At 36.2% G+C, this 21,444-nt stretch overlaps 1 long non-coding RNA gene across 1 annotated transcript in view; it reads left to right on the top strand.

Moving 5' to 3' along the window:
• Window positions 1-6,049: 6,049 nt before the first annotated feature.
• Window positions 6,050-21,444, top strand: part of LOC116172106 — a 95,991-nt gene continuing 80,596 nt past the window's right edge. The window contains exon 1 of the long non-coding RNA XR_004145584.1: window positions 6,050-6,145. This is a non-coding gene — a long non-coding RNA (uncharacterized LOC116172106). The remainder of the gene's footprint in view (window positions 6,146-21,444) is intronic.

The following is a 21,444-nucleotide window of genomic DNA, read 5'->3' as shown; positions in this document are numbered from 1 at the left end:
TTAACATTAACGAACTTAATTTTATAGAAAAAATGGAAACCGATACTGAATTAAATCAGCATATTGATAATTTACAAAAACAAAATTTAAAAAACCTCCGTTTAAATCATTGCAACCGTGAAGAAAACGAAGCCATTCGACAATTATGTTACGAGTATAGAGACATATTTTACTGTGACAAATTACCTTTGACCTTTTCAAATCAAATCAGACATAAAATAAATGTAACTGACGAAACTCCTATTTTTACCAAAAGTTACCGATACCCCGAAGTTCACAAACCAGAAGTGAAATCTCAAATTCAAAAAATGCTAGATCAAGGCATAATACAAGACAGCATTTCACCGTATTCCAGTCCAATCTGGATAGTACCAAAAAAACTTGACGCGTCCGGTAAGCGCAAGTGGCGTTTAGTAATAGATTATCGGAAATTAAATGAAAAGACTATCGACGACAAATACCCACTTCCCAACATTAACGATATTTTAGACAAACTTGGTAAAAGTTTATATTTTAGTACACTCGACCTGGCAAATGGATTTCATCAAATCGAGATGGAACCGACAGACGTACAAAAAACAGCCTTTTCTACAGAAAATGGACATTACGAATTTAAAAGAATGCCCTTTGGTTTAAAAAACGCTCCAAGCACATTTCAACGTGTTATGGACAACGTTCTAAGAGGTCTACAAAACGAAATTTGTGTTGTTTACCTCGACGACATCATAATTTTCAGTACAAGCTTACAAGAACATATCGATCGACTAAAACACATTTTTGACAGACTTAGACAATCCAACCTTAAAGTACAACTTGACAAATCAGAATTCTTACACCAAGAAGTCGCCTATCTAGGACACAAAATCACTAAAGATGGAGTAAAACCAAACCCAGACAAAATTGACGCTATAAAAAAATTCCCAATTCCAAACACCCAAAAGGAAATTAAAAGTTTTCTAGGTCTTGTAGGATACTACAGGAAATTTATAAAAGATTTTGCCAAAATTACAAAACCACTAACGCAATCGCTCAAGAAGAACTCTAAAATAATTCATGATGACAAATTCATTTCCGCCTTCAATACTTGTAAAAATTTATTAATCAACGCACCTATTCTTCAATACCCTGACTTCACTCAAAAATTCATTTTAACTACAGATGCGAGTAATGTCGCAATTGCAGCTATTCTTTCCCAAGGAACAGTTTGCTCCGACAAACCTGTCGCTTTTGCCTCACGAACCTTAAACGATTCCGAACAACGGTACAGCACCATAGAAAAAGAGTTACTTGCCATTGTTTGGGCATGTAAATATTTTAGACCTTATCTCTTCGGAAGAAAATTCACAATATATACAGATCACCGTCCCCTTACTTGGCTTTTTAAGCTTCATGAACCAAATTCCAAATTAATTAGATGGCGCTTAAAGCTAGAAGAATATGACTATGACATTATTTATAAACCCGGCAAAATAAACACCAATGCAGACGCCTTGTCGCGCGTGCAGATAAACGCTTTTGAAACCGAATCAGTAATTAATAACCCCGGAGACATAGACGCAGAATCCTTAGAATTTTTAAGAAATTACGTGGAACAACAAATGACAAATTTAGACGAATTTCCCGCACCTCCTGCTGTTGATGAACCACAACCAAGTACAAGTGAATTGACAATTAATGACCAACGACAAAATCCTAAAATTCAAATTTTATCAGATATACAAATACAACCCCCTGTTCAACCTAGTGATAATATCTCAACAACCCAACACAGTACCTTTAATGAAACAACAAATCCTGGAATCAAAATTTTTGACGAAATTATTAATAACAAGGTAAACCAAATTTTAGTATACCCAAATGTTCACTTTAAACTTAATGTTAAACTATCAAATTACGAAAACCATAAGATAATAACAATTAAAATCCCGCCTAAGAACAACTATCAATTTATTTTAGATTTTTTGAAAGAATACACTATGTCAGAAAAAACATATTGCATGTACTTCCATACAGACCAATTGTACGAAGATTTTAGTAAAGTATTTATAGATAACTTTTCAGAAAAAGGCCCCAAATTATTCCGTTGTTTAAAAATGGTCAATACGATAACAGACCCAGACGAACAAATAATGTTAATAAAAAATTACCACGAAGGTAAAACCAATCACAGAGGTATAAATGAGACTTTCGAAAAAATTAAAAATAATTATTATTGGAAAAATATGAAACCCACAATTACAAACTTTATCAATTCTTGTGAAATATGCCAACGCACAAAATATGGTAGACATCCCCCTTACACTCCACTTATGATAACCGAAACTGCTAGTAAACCTTTTCAAAATATACACTTGGATTTATTCTTTTATAACAACAAAAATTTTCTTACCCTAATAGACGCATTTACAAAGTATGCACAAGCGATTCCAATTGAAGGAAAAACCGCGATAAATATCAGTAACGCTCTAATCAAATTTTTCACATCTTTTGGCGTACCCGAAAAAATTATAATTGACAAAGGCACAGAATTCAATAACGACACAGTGAAAGAAATTTTAAAAGTGCACAAAATAAATGTTCATTTTACTACTCCTCAACATCACGAATCAAACAGCCCAATAGAACGTTTTCACTCCACATTAATTGAACATCTCAGAATCTTACAAGAAAAATATCCAAACGATACTCAGAATTTGATAGATTATGCAATAATCGGCTATAATAATTCAATACACAGCTCAACAAGTTTTACACCTTTCGAACTCACCTTTGGACATACAAAATCCCGAAATCCAGAAGAAATATTTTTACCCGAAAGTTTTTACTCTGATTATGCAGAGAACCACAAACAAAAATTAGAACACGTTTACAAAAATGTTACCGAAAAACTTAAAACACAAAAGCAAGAAATAGTAGACAAACATAATAACCAAGGAAACGTCAACTCCGAGTTCAAAGTCGGACAGAAAGTATTCAAACAAAATCCAAAATCCTCCCGCGGTAAAAAGCATAACAAATTTTTAGGACCATTTACAATAACTAGACTTTTAGAAAGAAACCGTGCCGAAATAAATCACAAAAACAAAAGGGAGATAGTGCATATAAAAGAACTTAAAAGACCCCCTGTTGTTACAGGTTCCTCATCGGAACAAACGGACAAGAACCCCCCAAATTCATCCCAATGAACGACAACCCTGGCTTACTACCTTTAAAAATAGGTAACGCCCAAAATAAAATAGACCATTGGTCATTTATTCAAATTTACGATATAAGCTTAGTTATTAAGGAATATTTTTCGCTTCGCAATAGTTTCACAATGCTTAAAAATGCTTTAGAATCCAACACTAGTAATACGATTAGGTATAGGAACGAATTTCACAATTCGTACAATCTCATTAATAATTTAGAAGAAAAAATTTACACACAAATTAAACAACTGAATCCTTCAGATCATAAAAGGAAAAGACGTGGACTAATTAATGGCTTAGGAACACTAATAAAAGCTTTGACAGGAAACCTTGATCAAGAAGACGCGGAAAAATACGATAAATCGATTTCGACCTTATCAGATAACCAACAAAAAATAAAAACCCTTATGCATGAACAAATAACACTTTTACAAAATTCAATTAACCTTTTTAAGACCAATGTTGAAAAACTGGCACATAATCAATATATTTTGAAATCTAGAATAATGCAAATTGAACACGTTCTTAAAACTATCGAGTTAGGACAAATTGAAACTCACAGCTATTTTCTGATTCAAATGGTAATATCTCAATTAATAACAGCTTTTCAAATTATATACGATGTTTTAGAGAAAATCGAGACAGCTATTACGTTTTCGAAATTAAATACTTTTCATAATTCAATTATCGATCCAAATGACCTATTACAAGAAATGAATTTAATAAATCAACAAATGTATCAAAACAAACTCCCCTTTGAACCCACATTAGTCAATATTTTACTGTTCGAAAAAATCATTGAAGTTAAAAGCTATAGCAAGGGAAACGAAACCGTTTTTGTTTTACAAGTTCCTTTAGTAGAAAGAGAAAATTATAATTATTACCATCTATATTCCCTTCCGGTACCCACAGTTAATCTATTCCAAGCAATATTTCCAAAATCCAAATATTTAATCCTTAACAAAAAATCCTATATGCTCTTCGACAACAAGTGCCGAGAAATCACGTCAGGAGAATACATCTGCGAAGAAGCCAACCCAGTAACAATCAAGAAAGAAGAAGATGCCCCATGTGAGGTCCAAATGCTAACATATTCCCAAAATACGTCAAATTGCCGCCAAATACCCGTGTCCATCACTAATGTAAAAGTCCAAAAAGTGGAAGATAACAAGTGGATCGTCGTTACGCCCACGAACATTGTCGCCATTCAACAGTGTGGTCAAAGTAAAGACAACATACCGCTTAACGGAGCATACGTTTTAGAATTAAACCGCGTTTGTGAAATTCAAATCGATGATATAAAAATAAAAAACAACGAAAACTATAAAAACGACTTTAAAATAATCAAACTTCCAAAATTAAAAATAAATGATACAGTTCAATTGCAAGAATCACAGCTACAATTTAAACCTATAAAAATGGACATAATTAATTTCGACGAAGTAAAAAACATTCAAAGTGCTCTAGAAGTGCAACACAACAAAATCGACGCGATGTCAACTGAAACAGTGCATTTTAATAACATTAGTATCTGGACAATATTAACATATGTATTTATAATTTTACTTGTGATTTTCATAGCTTATGCCTACAAAAATAACATTTTGCCAATTAAGGTTTCTAAACCCAAAGAAGAAGCCCCCGATATAAAGTTAACAAATCCTAACCCTAGGATTTGTATTTAAGGATGGAGGAGTTATGGTAGCCCTTCACACGACATCAGCACCGACATCAGCACATTCCTTCGATAAGGAAACTTATAATTATATGTAGTTTTTCATTATTGTAGTCAGTCAAGTTCAGTCCGGATTCTCATTGTAACGTTGTCATAAAAATAAAAATTGTTTTTAAAAATCGTTTTCCATAATCGAACAACATAATTAGTGAATTTATTGCATAAGAAATGTGTAGAAACATTCTAAAACTATGTAAAAAACTTGAGTGTTATGGCTCCTCCCCCCCCCCCCCCCCCCCCAGTCTATCTACGCCTATGCCAACGTTCACAGGGAGAAGATACGAAATTTCTTTCCAAATTTTATTAATTATGTAAATCTAAAGACGTTCATTTCCAAATGAAATATATTAAAGCGAGAATATAAAGCACCCCCTGAGAGTAACACTTTTGAAATTATATTAACTCCCATCCTACAGATAATTTATAACCGGAAAATCCAATTTAAGTAAAGAAATGAATAAATTTTCTTTTGAATTAATTTCACATCTCGCTTTATATACAATTACATACAAAAGGAAATAAATTACGTTTTCCGCGTTTAAGAACATTTGTTATTGTTAGGTATTAAATAGGAGATGTTAGTAGAATGCGATCTGTGTCAGAGCGTACATCGTCGTGTGTGGCATTAGAATAACAGTTTATTACGTTGTGTGCTTAATTACTGCATAAAAAAAATAAAGTACGTTTCGATTTTATGATCTTCATTAAATTAGCATAAAAATCTTTTAAAACGTGTTATATAAACACTATATTGATCTTCTCTCGTTTCTTTGTTAGTGTAAGACGTCAGGTGGCATAGATCAAAGTATTGGAAACAATAAAGTTCACAATGGTGATTTATGGAATTATTTTCCTGGTTCCTCCACTAACTTTACGATGATCACAACCCTCGCGAAGTTAGTCCCTCAGTTGTACCTCATCGCATAGTTTGCACATTTAAACGCAGTTTCATCTTTTGCTTGCACATCTCTTTAGCATAAATGAGGGAGGGTCCACTCCCCCCTCAACTTCAAAATTGATTTCGAAATAATAAGTAAAACGTAAGACACATATGAAGGCCTTTATGTGGATGTTAAATTGCAGTACTGAACTGTCTCACCACCTGCCTCCACTGCTAGAAGTCCTCAACAACGTCCCCTTCCGCGAAGATGACGATTTCAAGACTCTCTACCATCTCACTGAACTAACCGACCGACGTTTACAAGTACTAAGGCCGTTTACGGTATGTACCAACATTAACTTTGGCTTTAAATGATGATTTTTGGAATTTTACTTCTGGTTTATTCTTTTCTTCATTATTATCTATCTTTTTATTACTATCTATCTGTTTACCCACATCTAGTTAATTGCTTTTCAATTGTAAGTTGAGTTACTTAAAGTTACGTATTTTCTCATTACCGTTTCTCCATAAATAATACAATGTAAAACAGAAATTAACTACGCAGAAAAAGAACGGGGGTATTTATGAATAAGCCTAGAATTGGTTCGTTTCATTTGAATTTATGACTTAGCTTTCTTTTGGCATTTTAGAATGTTTATATTTGCACCATTTGTGTAAATTAGATAAGATAGATTAAGTTATCTGGTTAAGTTTGCGTATTTTTATAAAGGGTTTTATTTCAGTGTGATATAATTTACTGAACGCACGTGTTCTGGTGTTGATAACAAGAGATGGCCAACGATGTGCACATTATTACGACGTAAATGAGGACGCGTTCCTTCGCAGTCGGTGTTATCTAATCTAATTGTAAATGGCGTATTTTTGGTAAATACCGGAAGGAGATTATTCTATAATGGAAGAGGTGTTTCCGTAAATATGTGAGGCAAGGTAGAAAAGAGGCTGCAGCTAACTGGTTCGCGACGGTTGACGTTTTACGGTATTTTTTATTCGGACGGTTCATCCTATTTGATTAATTGAAGGCGTAGTTCGTCATTTTCGTAATAAGTCGGTACAGAACAAAGATAATTGAGTTGTTTCAAAGTTGTGAGAAGTTTAAAGCGCGTTGTCCGTTTGACGGAAAAAGTTATCAAGTTCTAGCAGTCACCGATAATGTTCATCATCGTATTCAACATGCCAGACTATTTCTCATTTTCTATTTTTAATTATCGAACGCTTGCGTGCGGGGTAATATGTCCAAACAGGCTGTGTAGCTTCTCTTTTTTCCAGGAGCGTTGTTTTAAATTCTTTCATTTAATGTGTTTTGCAATAAATTGTTGTCAATCAATTAATTGTGTGTTTATTTGAACCCATTGTGCGAACCGGATAGAATATTCATGTCACATTTTTATTTTCGTATCCAACATTTATTTCAGATGTTGGTAAAAAATTATTTGTTAATTTCGGAAGTTGATCAAATCCGTAGTCTCCCAAATTATTCATTTCAGTCATCAATCAATATTGGGATTTTCCTTTGTAACAGATGCCTGATGCATGAGGAGGGATTTGGTGCTTAACGTGGGGCCACAGCACTATGTATTCCTTTAAACCGGCGATTCGTTTGTAATTTCCTTGACTACTAAATAAGTGACTTTGCCATGGTTAATAAAAATAAAAATCAACTCCTTTCGGAATTAAAAAATTTTGCCTTCGGTCCGATAAAATATTTTTATAGACGGAAAAGCTTCTCTCGACATCTGCAGAAGTAATTGGTGCAAATGTAAAGACGTTTAATGGTGCTGTACTATGTGCTTTTAAATCTTCAACGAAATTTCCGTTTAGGCTTCTGGCTTTTGGAGATTTTCGAAAGAATAAGAAAACCAGAATTTTTGTTATCACGTCCTCTAATTTCTTCTGAACTATATCGGCTATTGGACCGTTTATCTTATTTGTTTCTCTTTGAAAATCTTCTACGATTTTAATTGATTCGTCAAGTGGCAAATTTTGGGATTCTAATTTTTTACAGTGCGCTATTCATTAAAAAAATTCAAATCCCAACATTCTTGCCCTCATTAAGTTAATATGCGAGATATTATTCTAATCTCAGTGTAGAAATGTAAAAAAAAGCCAGAAAAAGCGTTTAAAGGTATTTAAAGCACCATTGTTAAAAAAGAGCAAAAAAGGCAAAATAAAAATAGCCTCAAACGCTTCCTTTTTTCATGAAACGTGTATATCCAAAACCATTATGTTCTGCATTCAACATTAACGTGTAGGCAAAATGCCATAAATCCGCACTCTAGTTATCACAATTAGCTGAATTATCTCAAACATTCATAATGTAAGGAAAAGCTGCCTCTTCGGAAGCCTTTGGTTCTATGAACCGCTCATGCTTCTTGCGAAAATTGAACACTGTAGTTTCCGTGGCTCACCTTTAAATTTAATATCTCCTACAAAACAGAACACAACAAGTCTACATCAATAATACACTCAGCCAAACATTAACTGTAAAACATGGAGTGCCCCAAGGGTCACTTCTAGGACTGATGCTGTTTATAATATATATAAACAATCTACCTGCACATCTTCAGACTACAGTAATCATCTATGTAGATGAAGCAGAACGGAGCAATGGCTGAATTAGCTGATAAACAAATTCGAGAAAGCGTTATTGTGGTGAAATAATAGTTCTAGGCTAATGACATATTAGCAAACGAAAATAAAACCACATAGTTCACATTTACTCTGGACCGCTGGGAACACCAGGCGAATCTGTACGTCTCATTGACATCCAGATTGACCCCAGAGTCAAGTGGGAATCGCAAATCCAAATTATATGCGCCAAGCTAGCAAAAACTATGTGGTTACTCTCCATATGCCAAAGAAATTCTTCTAGAACAAAAACGGGCTATCAGAAGTTTAAGGGAAAAACAGGCAAATCTCCTGTAAGCCGTTTTTACAAAATACAGTATTTTTATCTGTCCAGATTCATATATCCTCCTGACAATCCTTTCCAGTCATAAGGATGTCAATACTCCCACGAGAGACTCCACCTACTTATTCCCCCTAAATCCACGTTGTTTGATACACGAGCAAGAAATATAGGAATTACGCTTTGATTCTGACACCCTTCATTGAATGTTTTCGCGGATTCCTGTAAACAATAATTCGCGTGTTGTAACTTGAATTAATCAATAGTTCTCGTTGTTACTGAAATATTTGAACTGTTAAAAATGGCGATTTTTACTTATTTTGCAATTATCTTGCAAAATATCGCAATGGAATATCCAGCAGCATCAAAAACTCCACAACTTTGCCAATTTAACCGAATCTGTAAAGATACCAATGTTATCCTACTCAATTTAAGACACTCTGTATATGCACAATCGAATTATTCTGGCGCCGCTTAGCCTAAAGAAGGCGCTTAAGCCTAATTATGGCACATCAGAGACTTTTTTAACTTGTTTAATTAATCAACGCCCTAAAATGGTGCTTTATTAATGAACTCGGACAATTTTAACCATTAACTCCCTTCGCTTAAAATCCGTCAATTAACGCCAGCTCTAGACTCATAACTCACAATCCTATAATAGACGGAAACACTAGAACATAAGGGCTTCAGCTTCCTAAATATGATCTAAATATGCTTTGTTAGTTAGCTACATGGTGTTATAATTTCACGTTTTTGAAAGTTTTTCCTTTGTACCTCCTGCAAACACGAGATTCAATTTCAAAAGAAGAGAGATTATCTAAATAAAGGCAGAATTATTTTACTTTCATTTTACTATCTACCAAAAATTTTCATTTTTTTCCTCGATATCGGTCGCAAATAAAAAAAATTACAAGAAACCAAAAAGTTCCCAAACGAATCATAAAATCAAACTCTTATTTTATAATCTACTAGTGGCGCACCGAAAAAGAGTTCAGGGGTAGAAAACGGACCATGACCATTGATATGACCAATGATATAAGCCCTTCAACGTAACTTATTTTTGAGCAAAATCTCTCAAAAACTGTAAAAAAATTTTGAAATTTTAATACCCTGTAGATCAGTAACAAAGCATTTCAAACTACCCATATACTACTATGAGTAGAATACATTGATGAACAGAAAAAGGGCAGGTATTGGTCTTATTTAAGCAAATTGTAGAAATAGTGTGTTTACTATGTTTGTCATACAAAGGAGTAGGTTAAGAACAGGGTTGCATTCTATCACCTGAAAAGTGCAAACCTAGTCTTCTGGTAAATGCTTCTTCACTTTAAGATTCGTTTGTACTATACGAGGCTGAAGTACCTAGTGCATTGATTTGTGGCGAGAACAAACAACCGTAATGTATAGAATTGGCACCCTTCTGGAATAAAGGTCGCGACTTACGTAATTTAATACTCAACCCGAACCTAAAAACAAGAATGTAGTCGTCAAAAGTTGTAGGAAACTAATTAATTACAGTTTTAATACTCAAATAATTCCGATGAAGTTAAACATTCATCAGCGTGACTTAATGGATTACTATATTCTCGTTGAGTTTATCGCAGAATTACATTTAAAGTTATTAATTCGTCTGGCAGGGGATGGAAACAAAAATGGGAACGATTAAACTAAAGACGTAAAGGGGAATAAACTTTACATGCACAAGTTTTCTCGGCAATTGCTGCTTTAATTTAATATCCCATTTCATCTTCGCGAAATTGTGAGTGAGGAGAGAGTAAAAGGACAGAGAGAAATGATAGAAGGAACGAGAAAAGCCATTAAGTTTCTCTTCTATATAATGTTTGTGTCACAATTATTAAGATTTCGTTTTCATCTTAATGTTTACCTGCATAAATGACATTCCTGCGAAACGCCTCTTCCACGAATTATTACGAGTGAAGTGGCTCAGGCGGGAATTAATTTTCTGTATAACGCCTGCGATGTTATTAAAGGGTTATTAAATTGTTATGAGAGAAAATTGAGTCGCTTTGTGTACTTACTGCCAAGTTAAATATTAATATCGCGACTGGTCAGGGGGCGAGGGATGATATGATAATTAATTATAATGGTTGTCATAATTACGATTAGGTACATGGATTGTTTAGCCAGTGTAAGAGGGTTGCAAGTGCATGCGTTGTTTATGAGTCTGTAACAAATCGTTTCGTACGCCGATCGATCCTTCATTAAGATTGATGGACGCACTTACTCATTGTCCAACCACTTTTATCGCGAACGTGCTTTCATACTTTCTCTATCTTCTTATTTGTCTTACTTACGGAGAAAAAAGATGCCATCTTGCCCATTGCATTATTGTTATTATTTTTCTTGCCAATGGAGGGGAGAGAAAAACTAAGTTAATATATGAAAGCGGGCGTGTTGTTTCAGGTAAGAATAGGGGAGGAAAAGTTTTTGGAGTGTACGTCTTTTTTTCCATCGGAACAGCACATCAATCTTATTTATGTGGCTACAAAACGCGAGAATGGCGGCCGACCGAACCATTCGCTTGGTTCGCGGTCTAACTGCCTTTATACCACCCTACACCTGCAGATAATATGCTTCTGGTAACGACATTGTGTAAGTTTGGGCAGAAATTCGTTTAACTCTGTACAACTTTTCGTTAAGACTTCATTCCGAGTTTTTCCCTATAGAGTTTCTTCAACTTCATTTATGTAGCACTAAATGTCCTCAAGGAAAATGTTATTTAGAAAAAATATCGCGTGGGGCTTAATTTGTAATTTTCATCAGGCCTCGCCGGCTCTGTAATGAATATTACTAATTAATCTGATTGGATATTACATAGCGCGGTAGATTTGCGCTGAATTATCCGTGTTTGTTATTTACTGTTCCATACTAATCTGCCACAAATTCGGAGCCGAAATAAGCTACAGTACGACTTATATTGCTGCTATTAATTTCAGTAACCGAGTCCAGTCATACCTTACGTCTAATTGTAACACCGTGAAATAAATTGCTCGCAATGCATTAATTACGTAGGGTCCATTCTTCTGTATGTATGAAGCATAGCAGGGAGATGCTGGTCATATATTACAGAATGCTGGTGGACGTGCAGAGTATTAAAAACGAAGCACGTTCTACACTGGCCGTTTCGCAACCAGGAAGCACTTTAACAAATCTTATTGCTATCAAATTGTCTCGTGATGACGCTATCGGGCATCAAACCATTGAAGACTGTTTTGTGATACAATAAGTAAGCGAACTCTACATGCTCAACCCGTTTGAGTGGGAACTTGGGTCATTTTCCTAGGTCCCAGTCTAATACAGTAACGTATATGGAGTTTGGTGAAATGCATCCCGGTATCACTAAGGGGTCAGTAAAGGATGATTTGTGGCCCACAGAGCGCACGAGGGCCGCGCAGAGAAATGGACTGTCCACTTCCAGCATCTTTCCCTCGCCGGGTGGAATATTGACGAGTGTGTTCAGCTAAAACCCCTCATACCGTCCATCTCCCGGAATTTATATGATGTTCGCTTCGCGGCGAGTATTGGTCGACGCCGGCATCCAATAACTGGAGCCATTCTATGTCAAACTGAAAGAAAGCGTACAGATAAAACATGACATTCCAAAATGGTCATAGAGAATCTATAGATTTTTCCCTTCTTGCAGGAAGGAAACACGCACGTCTGCACAGTTTCAGACAACGAACGGTTAAATTATATATAGGACAACGCAATGAGATTTCTCCCTACGACAAAATCCGATGAAAAATTAATGTTGATTGTAAAACTTTGCAGTTATAAAGCTGGAGGGATATATTATACCTGTTTTTGATGCTCTAACAATGTTTTAGGTGTTCTTCTAAAGGAAGTTGAATTTTTCATTACTTAAGAGGGTGCCTTTTATACCTAGTTGGTGGTTTGCGACTAGGGAATCTCCGACTACAAATAAAATAATTGCAAAAAAAAATCTGGAGAATCGTAAAGAAATGACAACCCTACGTTAAGGCAATCAAAGTGTGGGCACGCGTTCGATGCTAAATAGAGACAGAAATCAACACGGGGTAACTTTAGAAGTTGTGTCGATGTGGATTTGTACACACTCGGTGCGGTTTTCGATTTGTTTACATCGCTTTTTACACACGTTCGGTATAAATTAATGAATACGTCTTGCGGTTTAAATTTCGGGATTAAACACTGCGGTCATTGTCAAACTCTGGATACTGATGGTAAGAATTATTTCGAGAATTCTGGACTAATCTTTTAATACCATAAAATTTCAATTTCGTCATATCGCAGCAGACAATGCATCCATCGTTATTGATTTTGCAAACGATACTGCAACTTTATTGCCATTGTAATGTTTTGGTGGATTATGCATGAGACACAATAGGCTATAGCTTAGGGTCCCAAAGAGGTGGTGGCCTACGTGATATAGGCAAAAGGTTCCAGGGACTGATGTATGTGCTGAAAGTATATATAAAAGAGTACATAATAATAATAATATAATAATAATCGTTTATTGATCAACAGAAGAAAAACTTCCAATAACAGATCAAATCCTTGAGAATTAAAATGAACATTAGAAAAAAAAAAAATGTAAAATTATAGCTATGTTAAACTAGAACAGCCTAAACAAAAATAAAAATGCCAATTAAAAAATGTCTAAGATATCTTTCATATGAGAGTTATGTATGTCACATTTGTCACAAATACTATTAAATACGCTACACATGATAGGTACGATAGGTTTACGCATTATTTTAACAAAAGGATACGTTAGCATAGACTGTTATGATAATGATCCTTGGTGTGCGGAAATCTAATGAATTTAACTAATCTTTCCATTTATGACTGCCTATAAAGAATAACTGTCTTATCTCCAATGAGGGAAATTATTTCAATCCCAAAACATACTTTCCTTTTTTTAACGAAACATGAAGGGAAACTCGAGGGAAACTTGAAGTGGAAGTGGAAACTTTCCTTGAAAATTGAGAGAAGACAAAATTAAGGGAGCATAAGGAAAAGTTGATGGAAAAAGCGAATAATGAACGTGAAGAAAAGCTTGTTAGAAACATAACGGAAGCATAAGAATTTGAGAACTTTAAAGTAATTTATGAAGAATTGGAGAAACACTTTAGAAGAAGTTGATGAACCTGAAGGTAACTTAAAAAAAAACCTTAGAACCATTTACAAAATTTACAACAATCAAGTTAACAACCGAACATGAACCGCACAGCAACTTGACAAATCCATGAGGTGAACATGAAAATAATTTTAGATGAACCATTTTATAGTGATCGGATGGAGGATTTGACTAGAAGTTAAAAATTCTCTTGGAGCTTGAGCGGAATTTGAAAAGCATTTAAGGGGATTTGAGGAAAATTTGAACTCGACGCGCGAAAAACTTCAGATGAACCTCGGAACAACTTGAGAAGAGAATTGCAGAGGAATCAGAAGAAATTGAGCAATGCTGGAGGGGCCATGAAGAAAATTTGAGAGTTACTTGAGGAAAACTTTAAAGGTATTGGTAGGGGCATAAGTAATGCTTGATAATATCGTAAACGGACTTAGATAGAAACTTGAACGGAGCTTTAGAGGAAATTGTGGGGACCAATAAGACGAATTTGAGAGAAACTTGAAGCTAACGTAAATTGAGTGATTTGGGTAACCTAGAAAAATTTGGAGAGAACTTGACGAAAGTTGTACCCAGCTTTCGTCCAAACTGTTCTCAAACGGTTAGCGAACCTGGCGTGGACGTCCGTTTGTGGAGTACTTCAAGCAAGTTTAAAATGAACCGCTTATACTTTCGTGAATTTTTTTATGACTGATGGTTTGAGATCTCAGCACTCAGAATTTGTAGAAACCTGCTTTTTATAGTATGTGTATAATACGTAAAGTAGACAAAAGGAAACAATTTTGTCGAAAATACCGAAAATTGATCATATGGTATATTTGTTCCCCAACTTCCCCAGACTGATTTTGAGTATGTATTCGTGCTGCCTTAGAATATATCGCTTCCGACATATGTCCACGGATCACAATTTAAAATATCACACTGTATTTTATTATAATGATCATAATATACAACATTGAATACTTCAAAATTAATCAGTTTCTGATTATACATTAATCTTAGATATGGTGAATTTACTTGCATCCTTTATAAACGGATAAGCTAAAGGCATGGATAACTACTTAAATTCTCTTTGTCGATTAAATCATCTCTCACTATCCAATAAAAATCTTGACCAATCTAACCGTTTTATGTGTTGCTCTTATAGTCGAATTTTGGTAAAAAATTATCGCTTTCTTTATCTTCAAAGCTTGTAAGAAAAAGTCGAAAACCATTTTATTTGTAAGCCTCTGTAAGGGGTGTTCCTCCGTTAGATGTCGCCTGCTGTTGTCCCCATGCTTTGAAAATGAAATTCATCCTATATCCTCTCTTGTTTTTACTCCTCCCTCCTTGATCCTTATAAAAGCATAAAATTTTGTATTTCATTGTAAGGTAGGATATTTCCTAGTGTACGGCAGATAAGAAGGACCGATCAGAAAGTCATTCCCAAGGTTAATCCTGACCAGTAACTTATTTCTGCATCATACTTGCCTGTACTATTGGTAACGTTAATTTTGGTAGGTTATATAAACTTGCGGACTTCACGTTACATATGCATGACCTTTTGGGTTTGTGCTTAGGTCTGTCGACCTGACGTTAATACAATTGTCACTGTCCTCCGTGGTTGCTGAGAGATTCAACTTGCTCTTAATCCGCGGTTGTTTTAATCCAGTGTTTCTCAACCTTTTTTTACCGGTGGCCTACTTGTGAATGTTATTTATCTCTGTGGCTCCCCTCCGCGTTGGAAATTTTAGAAATTTTAGTAGCTTTATAAGTGTTTTAGACTCACTTACGTATTTTTCAGACTGCACAAAAATGAAACTTTTTTTAAAAATTCGCCTTTGAAAGTTGCAAAAAAACTAATCTTTACAGAAAAATAATCCTGGTAGGCGGTAGAGGGGTGTTAGTCGTGTTAGAAAAAAAGTAACATACATTTTCCGGTATCGCGTCTAGCAATTGCATTGTGCGTTTACCATATATACACCTAAATTGGGATCCATCTTGTGAACTCTAAATGGGGTTTCAAACTTCTTCCAAATATATTTATTAAATTTGGAAAAAAACATTTATAAACATTTATATTAAAAGTCGTGATTAGGATTTATTGCTTTGTAGGAAAGGTACACTGAGATAGCACAAACAAGGATAAGGGGTTATTGTGGTATAATTTTTGTATGGACCATTTTTGGTAAATTTATTTAATTTTAATATTTCAGTAAGATATAGTGTAGGACTGAATTTTCGTGGCCCACTGAAAAGTTTCCGTGGCCTACCAATATTCTGTCTTTCGTTCGTGGCCCCTAAGAAATACGTTATGACCCCCTAGAGGGGGCCATATGGCCCGCGTTGAGAAACACTGTTTTAATCGACCGGAAGAAAGGCGTATGCCAGGTTAATTTTAGCCGGCTTTATTTGGAAACCTTATGGGCACTAGAACGTTCCCTTGGAGGAAAACCGCACTCCTCTATTATACACCTCATGTATCATGGCCTCTAAAATAAGACTACGTGAAACCGCCCTTAGGTTCCTAACTATCCAGAGTGGTAATAATTCTCTGATTACAGTCAATTAGGCGGCACGAGCCCTAAGTCCAGAGGCAACAACAAACCGCACATTTATTAGCAATGTCACAGGTACGGCCGGTAAATTGAAAGGTGCGGCCAGTAAAGTGACAAGCGGCAGGAAACGTAGTTTGCTCTGCCCCTGTTATAAAATTTCCTGCCAGAAAGTAGGCATGAAAAGGAAGGTTTCAGGACGTTTTTGGGCAAACACATTTATTTTCTAGGGAAATCACACGCCACTGAAATGCCGAGAATGTCAATTGTACTGACAACTCAGTGCGCATGGCCGGTGTTCTACTATTGGCTATCTCTCTCACATAATGTTGACACATATTTAGTGGCTGTAGGATATATCTATGGAATATACCGTGTGTCTCAGGTTGTACGCATCATATAGCCAAGCAGGATTCATATAGTATTTTTTGCGAAGGATCTTCGGGACTTTTGATATGTATTTGAACGCTAATTTCAAAGGCCTCGTGGGCCCTTGGCGAAAACCTATGATGTGTTCTGCTTGAGACAGACTGATCTGAGAATACCATATTTGTATAATTTGTAATTAATTAAAATACTACTATTGCACCTTATGATCTGTCTGAGTTCCCTATGGCAATAACTTAGTACACCTTACAAGCTCGTAGATATGTATAGCACTATAGCAGTAACAGTGATTTAGCGAATATTTCATCAATCCGTATAGATTTTGTGTAGGGCTAGGGGCATATTGTGTTTACAATGTTTTTCTAGATATTTGCTTCGTTTTTTAGCGCGTTTTCCAACTCCAACCAATGTTGAGGCGCCATGGCCACTTCATCCATCCGATCGTTCCTCCAAGGCCTTAACTACTCCTACAGTTTTTAAAATATTTAATTCGTTCTTTTTCTATTCGGTAGCTTATAAAAATCTTGACGATTCATGTGCGCAGGCGCAAACTGCGCAACGTCATCTTATTTCTGGAGATATTTTTTTAAATTTTAACCACAGATGCTTCTAGTAAAGACAAGCATATCGCATATGATAAAAATCCGATGTGCGTATGAGCAGACTGCGTAATGTCAACATTCTTATTTACAGATATTTTTTGAAACCGCATTCTAATGAAAAGTTTCAACGGCAGGAATTAATTCCTACTGCTCTCCTCTACATCTTTTCGAGATAAGTTATGGTTCCTCATATCACGAGAACAGTGTCGAACGAGAGTATACACAAAGGTATAAAGGGCCGCCTGGGCGTGACATATTTATTGATGATGTCAAAACTTTAAGTGCAAATGGCTCGAGAATGGAATATCGGAGTAGGGTACTCACAAAGGGCTATTGGATAGGTGGTGCGCCAACTCTACAAAGATGACACAAAATTTAGTCTTTGTATACAAAGTGTTCCAATAAAAATTTGTACTAACGCAAAGAATTACCGCCGGATGTCGAAAAACTGAACTCCTGAGGAAGATCTGGGTTGGAATCAAGATTGTATTATTGTTTAAAGCGCCATTTCTCGGTAACTAAATTTCATTTTAGATGTGTGCAGTATGTCCAATGAGTTGTCAATGCCCATGGAAAATGCGCTAAAGTTACTCCCTAAAATCAATATATAGGGTTTAATTCAAAGTTATAAGGCGGCGAACTTAATACTGAAATGTTAAGTTTTTTTTGCCACCCCATTTCGTCTACGACATGTCTCAGAGGTAATATTTCCTTTCTTCCACTTTGTTGTAGGGAACTGTTCTGTTTCAGTGAATGATATTTCGTAACGATAATCGAATCCTCTGGAATAAATTTCAGCATTTACTCAAAATTCTTCAAATGCATATCGGTCTTCATGTCTTCGTCTTAGTTGCCCGTTTTTTTAGAGCACAACCCTTCTTTAAAAAAAGTCTCAGAACTTCTAATGGGCACTTATAAGTCTTCTTTCCCGGCGGCGCTTTATTACTCGTGGACCATTCCGCCAAACACACCTTGGCAGTTTCTTTGAACATTTTTATTTAGCATACCTTCGAAACCGCATGACCTTCATTTATTCACGACTCATGCAAATAATATATTTCGCAGTTTTCTTCTCGTTGCTGTTTAATCATTCGAAGGTACTCCAAGAAATGATTTCTGGACTGTTCGTTAAGATTGTTTCAGACCAAACATTTAATTCATACCTTTCACAATCGAGCTCTATTGATGCCGAGTACATCATCAGCCTGCAAAGCGGCAGGAATTTTTGCAATTGTCGGAATTTCATTAACAAAATAAAATGAATAAACCTTTCTTCGAATTTCATTTTTAATATCTCCATTACTTCCAATTCGTCGTCTCCTCGATTTTGAAGCAAGATCCAGCACGAGTCCTTCCTTGTCCTACTTTCTCAAATTATAAATTGATCTCTTGGAGCAACCTGTGTACTTCGTACACATCTCCACAACACTTATCTACAAGGCACGTAGGATGGTCATGTCGTGAAAAAGTTTAGATAATATGGGTTTTTTTCATTGACCTAGAACGCAGTGAGGTTCATAAGTTTTGCTGGAAATTAATCCGCCATGATGCAGTTACGAAAGTCTTCCAACAACTATTTGTGATTTCCAAAATTTCAGAATATATAGGTTTGGACCACATTAGAAACTAATTGGATAATTGTCTTATCCACATCAAGTACAAGTTATAAGAATTGCATTCGATGAATTTAAAATGTAAAAATATAAAAACGGCTGTGTAAGTAATGAGACCTTTTCCAAATTATTTGCGGGGATTTGCCACCCCTAGCCCATGGTGCAAAAATTAACTTTTGCATACAAATCAACTTCTCTCGATATAAAAATTCTGGTTTGGGACACCGCGTATATTTTCAGGCGTTCAAAATTACCAATACCTACAGTCCCTCATTGGTTATGTCATAGTGGGAACTCCTACCCGCGCCAACGGAGGGGAGCACTGATGTCTCGGGGGGGGGGGGGGGGGGGATAAAGGTTTTTGTGGTTTTTCGCATGTAGGTAATCACGTGAAATAATGACGACATAAATTGAGCAGATCTGCCTATGATTCAATATCTAGCCCATAGATAGGACATTTCTGAAACAAATAAGAAAGACAATTATGGGGTGTTAGAATCTCCTAACGTGGGAGACTAATTTCTCCCATTAAACTCTAGGTCGACGTTTCGTTATTTTTTTTCCTAACTAGCGTATTTTTTTTACATAAACTCCAATTTGTTTAAACGTTCAATCGACAAACATTCATGCTTTGTGATTTCTAACAAGTCATGTAAGGGTATACCTAAGTTTGGGGACTACCCTAACTGCTATAAACAGCTTCATTTAAGTGCACTTGCAGATCTTAATTAGCTCGTATAGGTGTTATAGGCATCTTAGAGACCAACGCAATTATACGTAGTAAGTTAAATCGATTTGTGTGTTAACAGATTAATAAAGTTAATCGTTATGTGATGAGGAAATAGTTGGATTGGTAAAGAACACGTAAGGCGAGGAATAATTTTCCGACTACTTTAACTAATAACTGAATTTGATATGCGAAGAACATTCACGGGGGACTCTTAATGTTCCAATGATCCACTCGAGATGATTTGATTAGTGACCGTTTTCCAGGCGAGCGACCGCACCTGATCCGGGAGATTGCGGACCACATGGTCATTTCACACCCCGCTGCCATTTGCGTAGATGATAACGTTGCCATCTAATCTAATAACTAATTCCGTTCGAGATCAGACCGCGTCTTGATTATACCGCAGTACCCTCAGTCGAACTCGTTACCCTTGTATTTCTGGCCACTGCTATCCGTGTCCGTCTGTTCTTAATTCTAATCACACTCCCTACTTTATGGCGTAGTAAAATGTACGAATTCGGTAACTCCGTTTCTGTTCCCTAATGACGACCGCTTATGCGCTGACGTCAGACGAGGGTGGCGGAGATGACGGATGGATGCGCTGACACGAGGTTAATTTGAAACAGGAACCAGATAAATGTAGTTAATATAATAAAACCATCCTTCCCCATCGCGTAAGAATAATTTGGCACTTTGTCAAATCTATATGTTAGCCGCTAATCAGGGATAATAGAGCGACGAGACGTCGACACAATGTGTGATTTTGGTGGCGCGTTAGCGGAGGATACAGATGGCACGTGCTGCGTCTATCATTAGCAATTGCGACCGCAAAAGAGGGACGACACATTTTCTAGTTTTCACGGGCATTAAACGCGCGAGCTGTCAAAATATTGCGCCGCGTTCTTATGGAGGAATGATGGAACATTCATCAGTTCTCCCTGGCGGATCCATTCTTCGCGATGATGGAACTGCAGCTTCTACAACATCCCTGATAAGAGGCGGCAAAAAGTTGAGCGAGATGTCTCGAGATACTTTATGTATAAAAGAAACGGGCAGACGAGGAATCTTCTCAGATCGCGCAAAAGCTTCACATTTATAACTAACCTCATCCATCTTCTTTCGGAAGGGGGAACTCAAATGCAGCTCAATTTGTCAGAAAATCTAATGTTTCAGTTTCTTCCATCTCAAGCTATGGCAATACGATCTCGGTTCCAATAAAACCAAATCGAACATCCAGTGCGGCTTTTGTTCGAGGATTGAAGTGCCATTTCGAAATTTATTTTATTTTTGTGCAATGTATATCGACAGCAGTAGCAGGTACAGTTTGATGCTTTCCAGTCATCGGGGCAGGCAGCGGCGCGTAATCGAACGAAGGCGGTATAATCAGGTGTACCCTTAGATTGGTTATATCGAACTAGAGCACACTACACGCCGATCAGACAACGTCATTATCTTAAAGCAATATCGAATTAGCTTGTAAATATTCATGGCCAGCATCTCATTGTGGTGTTCATTAGGTGAGACCGCGCCCTTCGTCTCGAGCGGACAATCCCTATTAGCATGTCAAAAGACTCATATTGCCCACGCCAAGTCTCTCCTTGCTTTCTCTTGTACAATCCATGCTAACGTACTATTTATCTATCCAGGTTTTATTAATACACCCTCGATGTGCAAGCAATAAAGGCATTTGCATGGAGAGTGCGATGTGATTGAAATTT

Source organism: Photinus pyralis, unplaced genomic scaffold (assembly GCF_008802855.1).
Source record: "Photinus pyralis isolate 1611_PpyrPB1 unplaced genomic scaffold, Ppyr1.3 Ppyr1.4_LG5, whole genome shotgun sequence".
Taxonomy (NCBI): domain Eukaryota; kingdom Metazoa; phylum Arthropoda; class Insecta; order Coleoptera; family Lampyridae; genus Photinus; species Photinus pyralis.
This window is presented reverse-complemented; position numbering and strand designations above follow the sequence as displayed.